Source organism: Elaeis guineensis, chromosome 8, assembly GCF_000442705.2.
Source record: "Elaeis guineensis isolate ETL-2024a chromosome 8, EG11, whole genome shotgun sequence".
Classification (NCBI taxonomy): Eukaryota; Viridiplantae; Streptophyta; class Magnoliopsida; order Arecales; family Arecaceae; genus Elaeis; species Elaeis guineensis.
This window is the reverse complement of record NC_026000.2, coordinates 24,015,798-24,025,128: the sequence shown is the minus strand read 5'-3', so window position 1 is coordinate 24,025,128 and position 9,331 is coordinate 24,015,798. Positions and strand designations below refer to the sequence as shown.

Genomic DNA, 9,331 nt, shown 5'->3' with positions numbered 1-9,331 from the left:
CTAGTCCATGCTGATGGAGATAATCTTGAGCACATTAATAATGTTGCTTTTTTTCTTTTGAAGAATTGTCAGGTCTTCTATCATTCTAATGGATGGTGATCATTTGAATCTTAGTGTCTCTCTGCTGTGTTCATAAAGTTGGTATTTTTTTCCCATCAAGTATCTTGGTGTGCCTTCAAGACGCGCTAAACTTTATAGGACCTGCCTTCTGTAATAGAATAGAAAGAAGCTTGGTTGTGCCCTTCATGGGTAAAATTAATCTAAAAGGAGACCCATTTTGCTTTGTATGCAAAAATATGTACAGCTATTTTCATTGCATGGCATACATACTTCTTTCCACCCAACAATTTATATGCTTGCTCTCACAGCGATATCACCTTCCTTGTAATGCTATTAAGAGAGGTTACAAAAGCCATGGATCGAAGCACTATTTCTCACAAGTGCAAATCAAATTACAGTGGCTTGCATTTGAGGGGGGGGGGGGATTACAGTGCCTTGAGAAAAGGGAAAAGGGCCATAATAAGTTGAAGCATTTCTTCTTGCACGCATTTGCAAATCAAATTAAGCACATTTGTATAGAGGGACACATGAGACCAGTAGTAATCTTGATATGCCTCACACTCTTTCAGTAATTGCATGACCTCTGATTCATTTGGCAAAGAAGGGATTGCTCCTTCTTGTAGTGGTGATTGCCCACATGCATTGGAAAATCTCAGTACTTCTCAATTTCTTCTCATCCTGCAAACAAGAATACCTCCAATAAGTCTGGCACCTTGAGACATTTCAGGTTATTCTTGGTACAATGAAAATGATGCCTGCCATGTTACTACTCACTTGCAAAGCTGATTTGTCCTCAACGATCTTGCGCAGCAATGAACCCATGAATGCATCACCTGCTCCTGTTGTATCACCTGTTGGACAGCAAAGGATTCGACGACTCATGGAAATCCTACAATTCAAGAGACAATAAATCTCATCATCATCATATGACCTCCAGCTGAAGAACCCATAACAATCCAACTCATGTGAATTGCTCATATATGCATTGATCTGAATTACACTTTGCGTAGTATTGCATCCCTTTTCTCCAATGGTGACCAAGAGAAGCTTCAAACTTGGATGCCAGAGCTTCATGGCTATCTCATCTTCGACCGGCGCCGCCTCCCCGGTAAGGAATTCCAGCTCGGCATCGCTGACCTTAATGATGTCAGCCTGTCCCATATGCTCATGATCTGCTCTCGGGCCTCCGCCGGCGATGGCCACAGCAGCACCGGAGATTCACGTCGTAGGAGAGTAGTGCACCGGCTTCCTTCGCCACCTCCATTGCCTTCAGATGCGCAGATCTGCAGGGCTTGCAATCAAGCTTACTGATCCAAGTGGAAAATTGTAGCCTGAGGATTCATCCATATAAGATTCAATGACATAAGCACACATATCCAGTTTTTCATAAAACTCAACAAAATTATTAATCACAAAAACAAATACATAAAGTTACAATTCAGATTGGACATCTGGTAATTATGAAATGTTGAGGTGGTTGAGAGATAGCACAGAAAACCAATGTAATATACAAGTAGCAGCTGAAATAAGAGATTGGCTTTATTAAAATATTTCATGTTTGAGGTGATTCATGTATTCTGTTTGGAAAAGCTAAAGCACAAGAATCCATTAAATCACCCCCCCCCACAAAAAAAAAAAAAAAAAGCCAAAGAAATCAAAATCGCATTCGGATTCAACAAAAAACAAAACCATTAACAATTAATATGAAACTTTAAAAGCCAAAGAGACTTGATTACCTTTAAAAAGAAAAAAAAAAAACAAAGGATACTTCAGAAAATTATTTAAAAAAGAAAAGAGTCTTTTTAAAATTCCAAAAAGAAGAGAGAGGAAAGGATGGGGAGTTGCTCACGCTTCTGATGAGATCAAGATTGAGCTCCGACTCGGTGAGAAGCATGTCGGCACTCGGGTTGCGGTAGAACATGAACTCGCGTTCGCCGTCTTCGCGGGGGTGACGAAGGGCGAGCGCGGTGCGCGCCGCGGGAGTCGAGGGTGATGCCGGCGTCGACGACGCCGTTGTCGCGGAGGATCGCTACCAGCATGCGGCCGAACGGGTCGTCGCCGAGCTTGCCGACGAAGGCGGAGCGGCCGCCGAGCCGGGTGACGGCGATGGCGACGTGGCCGGGGCGCCGCCGGGGGCCTTCAGGAAGCCGGGGGCCTCGGCCAGAGACACGCCGGCGACCGTCGGCACGAAGTCGATGAGCATCTCGCCGAAGCTCACCACCAGGCCTTGCTCGGCCTTGACGTTCTCCATGGCCGCATATAGAGAGTTTGGGAGGAAGAAAAGGAGAGGAGGAAAAAAAAAAAAAAATTGGAGGAAGAAGGGCAGGAAGACTTGAAGAGGCGGTGACGGTAAATAATAAGATAGAGGAAAGCAATGGGAGGGAGAGCGGTGGTGGAATGGAGTGGTTAATCTGGCTGGTGTCTGTTTGTTGGATTTTAGTGATAAAAATTACATGGCAATCGAGGTGTTAAATCTTCTAGGAAACCGTGTCCGGTTCTGCAGACGGTTCCGCTGTCTTTTGACCAGCCAAACAACCTTTCCATTTCTCTCCCTTCCTTCTTTTGTTTTATTTACTTTTTCTTTCATTTTTTTTTTAATTTTCTTTCTTTCCTCCCTTTATCTTCTTTAACATTTTTTTTTTCATTTATCTTCTCTTTTTAATATACATAAGTTTCGGAGCCCCACCCACTTCTCAATCCCATTTTGTAATACGAACAGAACAGGATGATAAAGAAATATCTATCCTGTACAGCTTTAAAATCTTGCCAATAATGATAGCCAATATAGTGTTATTATAATTTTGTTTGCTTGTGTGGATATTATTACTATATAAATTGAATAATGCTTTACCTGATAAAATATATATATTTGAAAATATTTTATTACATAATTATCTAGCTTAAAAGTTGAAAGTACATGATTACAAGGATTTAAGATTTTATTATTTTGTATAAGTCAGGGATCCGGGTAACTTTTCTTTTGTTCTTTTGTAGTTTTAATGTATATGTTATAGATTTGGCTAACATGTATTGAAACCAATATATGCAAGGGTTGATCAAAGAAACAAAGAGGTTCGATATTAGGTTCGGGCTTAGGTGATACCGGAAAGCTACGGTAGATTAGAAAATAGTCCGGAAGCCTTAATTAAATAAGGTTAGTATTAATAAAATCTAAATAAATCTGAAAGAATCTAGTATTAAAACTGGAGTTAGAGACCTTATCCCATCAAGATATATGATAAAAGATATTAACATCAAGATGAGTTAAGGATTTTATCCAATCAAAAGGTGTATTACAGGTATTATTCTTTTGCACCAAACCAAATCCCAGTATAAAGAATTTTTTTTCTTCCTTATTTCTAAAACTCTTTTATATTTTTAGCTGTAAGAAACATATATGGAAATATTTATGGGTAGGTCCAAAGAGTTCTACAACTATAAACAGATGTACCTAGCTACTGTAAAGAATATCTTCAATTGAATAAAATTTTTAATTCTATTTTTTATTATTGCTCCATCTTTTGTTACTATTCTTAAATAGATCTTTTATCTTGAGGAAAAAGATTAACATGTGCAATATTTTGGCATCAAAATTAGTCCAATGTGCTTATTTTGTGTTTTACATCAACATTAAATCATGGTTCTTCGTAGCATTCTTAGACTTAGTGTCTCAATAGTGGAGATCGATTCAAAAGATGTGGACCTCGAATAGTTAGAAGAATAGATAATGCAATTATAGGTGGAGCTCAACCCTATAATTGGCTATGATCATTGTCTTGAAGGATCAGATAAGGACGATGATATGCCATTGAGAGCTTCTTCTAAGCATCTTATGAACCATTTCCACCATCATGCTCTGAATCACGGGTTGGTTCATCTTCTCTCACTTGATGAGAGTTTTGGCAAGATCATGAAAGGTTGTTTAGCATCAAAGCCAAGCTTTTTAAGTTTCATGGGAGTCTTAATCTGGATGATTTCCTTGACTCAATTATCACCATCTAGAGATTTCTAAAAGTTATGGATATCCCTAACAACAAGAAGGTGAAAATCGTGGCCTTGAAATTATGAGACCGTGCATTCATGGAGCCGTCAAGTTTTGTTGAAGTTGCATTACAACTCAAGTCACATTGCAACTTAAGTTACAGAAGTTGATTTACAATGAAGCTAATTTCTTATATTTGGAGTAAAGTTGGAGAGAAAAGACAGGTATCTCTAATAGTCATTTCATTAAACATCATGCAAGAGGATGCTAGGTTAGCACACTTGGCATATGTGGAGATGAGGACGTTTTAGATGAAAATATTAGCATCGAAGCTGCTAATAACGAGAGTCTGGGCATACACCTAGGTACCCATTAGGAGGCAGTGATGTAATCTTAATTAAGGACTAGGAAGGTAAAAGAGAGAGGAGTGAGAGTGGAGGGTGGCATGGTGAACTCTAAGGTAAGAACGGTAGCGATGGGCCTCCTACAGGTGATAGGACCAACCATAGCATTGAGAAAAGCAAATGATGAGGGACTCAAGAAAGAGGTAGGGGATTGAGGAGAGGAGAGGGGGAGGAGGACAAGGCAAGATTTGCTATAGTGAAGTTCAAGATCAAGGCAGCCAATCAAGCAAGTGGTAGCTCAGTTGATACGAACTTTAAATCCCATACCTCAGGTCCATAGTTCGAGCCTAAGCAAGGCAAGGAGGATAGAAAATCTTTGTTCAAAAAAAAATCTAGCTGTTGCAATTTGTCCTACAACTATTTTGCTGTAAGCTGACCCAACGCAAGATAGGTCAACGCAAGATAGCTAGAAATACCGATGGATCAAAGAAGGAGAAGCATGTAGTGTCGCCACTTTCTTTTGATAGATTACTCTTGCTTTCTTTATCAATCTTATATGAATCTTAGACAAGGCGAAAGAAGCATCACCGACTATATGGAGTTTTCAAACTCTCTACTTTAGCATGCCCACGTGAAGAAAAAGAACTCATGTAGCCCATTATCTCAATAGCTTATGTGTTTCGATTTATCATGAAATAGATGATCACACATGTGGCATGTGAATGATGTTTTATCACAAAGTGTTGCACGTAGAAAAGAAGCTGCAACGAGCTCAAACGGCAAGATGGGGAGCCACTGATGCACGTGCCACCATGCATGCTCTCCCTTCTTCCTCTAAAGAGACCAACGTCCCAATTGGTATCTTTGAGCAACGTGACCACCGGCAACCCAACCATCACATTATAACTTTGAGCAACATGAGATATCACAGACCATCATGCCTCAACTACTCTTATCTATGAAATAAGGTTTTATGCCATTATGCAAGCTTTGCAACATTGTAAGTCATACCTTTACCAACATGACTTTGTACTCTATTTTGATCTTGAGATATTGTCCTTAATGCCATTCACCACCTTAAATATTGACGTGGAAGATGCACTATAACAAATAAAGTCTATAGCGATGAAATTTTAGTGACACTTAGAAAAATATATCACTATAAATAGTTTCTGGTAACAGTTTTAATAAACATTACAAAAAATATCTAATATTACGATGATTTATTAGAACTATTAGTAAAAATTATTTTATAGTGACGGTATCTTATAACCATTATAAAAGAATGTATTCTTGTAACGGCCCAGTTACTTGGGTCTGTAGCCCAGATGGCCCAACAAAAAAAAAAAAAAAAAATACAGAGGAGGAGGAAGACTCCTAGCCGGAGTCTTCTTCCTTCCCGTTTCCGGCAAAATCGGACTCAAAGAGTCCGGCCAGGGTAGAAAATCTCCACTATAAAGATCCCTGTCCTCTCTTAGGATTTTACAATAAAAATTTCAAAGAAAATCGAGGAATTTGGGAGATTATCTCAAAGAAATATCGTGGGTAGTTGATCGGAAGAGAGGGGAGTCATCGGAGCTTTCTTCGGACATGGGAGCAAGGTATTCCTCTTCTCCTTTTTATTCTTCGGTCACCGGTGTATTTGGAAGCCGGCGAGATGCCAGTTCGGGCTCAAACAGGGATACCCTGTTTGTGTGATCTTTTTTTCTTTTTCTGCCGCTAGCAACAGGGATGGTGGCACTGCCACCGACATGGTAGCATCGCCGGCGTCGGGATGCTGTCGGGGAAGGTGGCCGGAGGTGCTCTTTTGGTCGGGATGAAGGGAGACGTTCGGATGGGGGCTCGGGTGCCCTGTTTTCGAACATGGGGAAGAGAAGAAGAAGAAGCCTCTTCTCTCTTCTCTAAATAAAATAAATAAATAAATAAAATATATATATATATATATATGTATATATATATATATAAATATATATATACATATATACATACATATATATAAAACAAAATAAAAAAAAAGAGGGGGGACATGGGTAGGAGTCAGATAAACCTCAATATATATAGAAAATTTATTTGGTTAAATTAATTTAATTTTATTTGATAGGAGAACAATCCAACGACCAGGGGGACAACGAGTAGGGTTTGATTTTCGGACTATAAGGTTGTGAATTTGAATTCTCATTTATCGAGGTAAGAATCCTGTACATGATCATCGTTAAATATATGTTATTTATTTGTAAGTCTTATATGTTGAAATTACAATATCGAAATTATAATCGATGAGTTTTTTTTTATGCTCGAGACATTGAGATATGGCTTATATGAATATTTTTTTTAAAATATAAGTATGTTATGAAAAGATTTTTATGTTTGATGGTATGAGTCGTGTGGATATGATTTATCAATTTCATCATTCTGTAATTTGAAATAATTCGATAAAATCAAGAATTAAAGGAAAAACGGTTTGTTTTGGACTAACCTTGACATATGAATCAGCCGGCCAGGAGCTCATGCCTGGGATAGCCCGCCAGGAGCTTATGCCTGGGACAGCCTCTCACGGACTTTCGTTCGTGGGACAGCCGGCCAGGAGCTCATCCTGGGACAGCCTTGAAAGGCTTTTATGAAAGAATAATTGGATTGGAAAGAGATTGAGGTATGGTCTGGGTTAGTCCAAAGCCAAAAAGGATAAAACATTGACAGACCGAAAATGTGAGAAGATACAATATTTAATATGAAATTCAACAATAAATGAAGATTTCACCTAATGATGTATGATGATACATATGCATATTTGTGATATTATTCCAGTTATTATATACCTAGGAGATTTCTCAATTGCATTAGTTTTAGAAATATTAATTTTATTGGTTTGATGTACATGTGCAGTGATTCTTACTGAGCTGGAGAAGCTCATATTTTCTTCTTATTTTTTTTCAGACTCACAGGATGCTTAGTTTGGGCGGTTTGGGCGCGAGCAAATAAGAGCAGAAGCCCTTAGTAGTTTAGTTAGTTTAAGTTTTCTGATACCAATGAACATTTGAATAAATTGTATTGAACAAAGTTTACATTTGATTTAAAGTTTTGACTCGGTGGATTGATTTGGTATTTAATTGGTTATTTAAAATTTTGAAGTGTTAAATTTTAGGCCTTACATGATCCTCAGGGCCTTGCTCTAGGGTTGTGTGGCCGTGTCTCGTGCCCAACTCAGGTGCTGGGTTTGGGGTGTGACAGAGTAGTATCAGAGCCTAAGTTAGGAATCTTGAGGTTCATTTCAGAGAGAGAGTATATGGGTAGACTTTTAGATGAAAATTGACTAATGTGAAATATTATTCTTAAATTCTTGACTAAAGTGAAACTGTGTAGGTTGACATGGCAAGAGGGACTGAGCGTGGGCGAAATCGGAGACCTACTCATTTTGCGGATGGCTCTAATGCTTGGAAGCCAGCTACACCACAAGAAAATCCTCCACCCTTATCGGATGATGAAACACCACAACAAGAACATTCTACTGAGCCTGCAGAGGTCACTCCCAGGGAAGAAACTCCAGGAGAACCTAAAATTCAACCTGAGGAACAAATTACTGCAGCTCAGTTAATGCAAGTATTGGTTCAACAACAAGTGGCTACAAGGAAAGATATGAGGAGGATATTGGAGGTGCAACAGGGACAACAACAACAGATCATACAACAAATATTCAGGAGCGACAGTCCCAGCAGCAACAAAGAGTTGAAAATCAGTATGAACGTCAGATCAATTTATTAGACTTCAAAAAATATGCACCACCGGCATTCTCAGGGACCTCAGATCCTATGGAAGCTGAAAGCTGGCTAAAAGCAATAGAGAAAGTTTTCTATGCTTTGAGATGTCCTGCGGAAGACAAGGTCACTTTTGCCACGTTTATGTTACAAGGTGAGGCAGCCGATTGGTAGGAGATAGAAATTGAAAAGTTAGAGCCAAATGATGTACCTTTTACAAGGAAAGAATTTAGAAAGATTTTCTATGAGAAGTATTTTCTTCAGAGTATCCGACTCCAGAAATTTAGAGAGTTCGATCGTCTGGTGCAGGGCCACATGACAGTTGCTCAATATGCAGCCAAATTTGAAGAATTGTCGAGATATGCCCCTGCATTAATAGCTGAGGAAAATGTTCGAGCCAGAAAATTTAAGAATGGGTTAAGGGAGAGAATCCAACAACTGGTGACTATTTTTGAGCTGCCCACTTATAAAGAAGTCGTAAATAAATGTTTAATAATAGAAAAAGGACTCAATGATGCTCAAGCAGCAAGAGAGAAAAGTATGAAGAAAAGGGGTCGAGCAATTGATTCTCAAGGTCAAAGTAGTAGAGCTTTCAAACCAAAGATCCCAAAACCAAGCCAGACTGCCGTTGAAAGTAAAACTCAATCTCAGGGGAGCATTATATGTTATAGATGTGGAGGACCCCATCTTAAACGAGATTGCACATGGCCTGGGGGACAATGTTACAAATGTGGATGAGATGGCCACAAAGCAGTTGTATGCCGTAGTGGAGGAGAATCACAGAGACAGCAGATGCCTCAAAATTATCAGAATACCCCCGCAAATCGAGCACCCCAAGATGTACAAAGACAAGATGCGGGACAACAAAAATCAAAGACCCAAGGATGAGTCTATGCACTTACACAACAGGATGCTAATGCTTCTAACTCAGTGGTGACAGGTACTGAATCGATCTCCTAAAAGTTTTTTTATATATATGTCATGAATTATTATATGCTTAGATATATAAGCACATATAGCCCTGAATGATAAATGAATATCTGATAGGTATGATTAAAATTGCATCCAACGATGTCTATGCTCTATTTGATACTGGAGCTACCCACTCTTTTATAGCAACTAGTTTTATTAAGAAGACTAAAGAGATGTCTCCTACACCTTTAAAAAATAATCTCTGTGTCTGTACACCAAGT

At 38.9% G+C, this 9,331-nt stretch overlaps 1 pseudogene; it reads right to left on the bottom strand.

Annotated features, from left to right (window-relative positions):
* Positions 1 to 485: 485 nt before the first annotated feature.
* On the bottom strand, positions 486 to 2,426 carry LOC140851181 (fructokinase-1-like; annotated as a pseudogene).
* Positions 2,427 to 9,331: the final 6,905 nt, after the last annotated feature.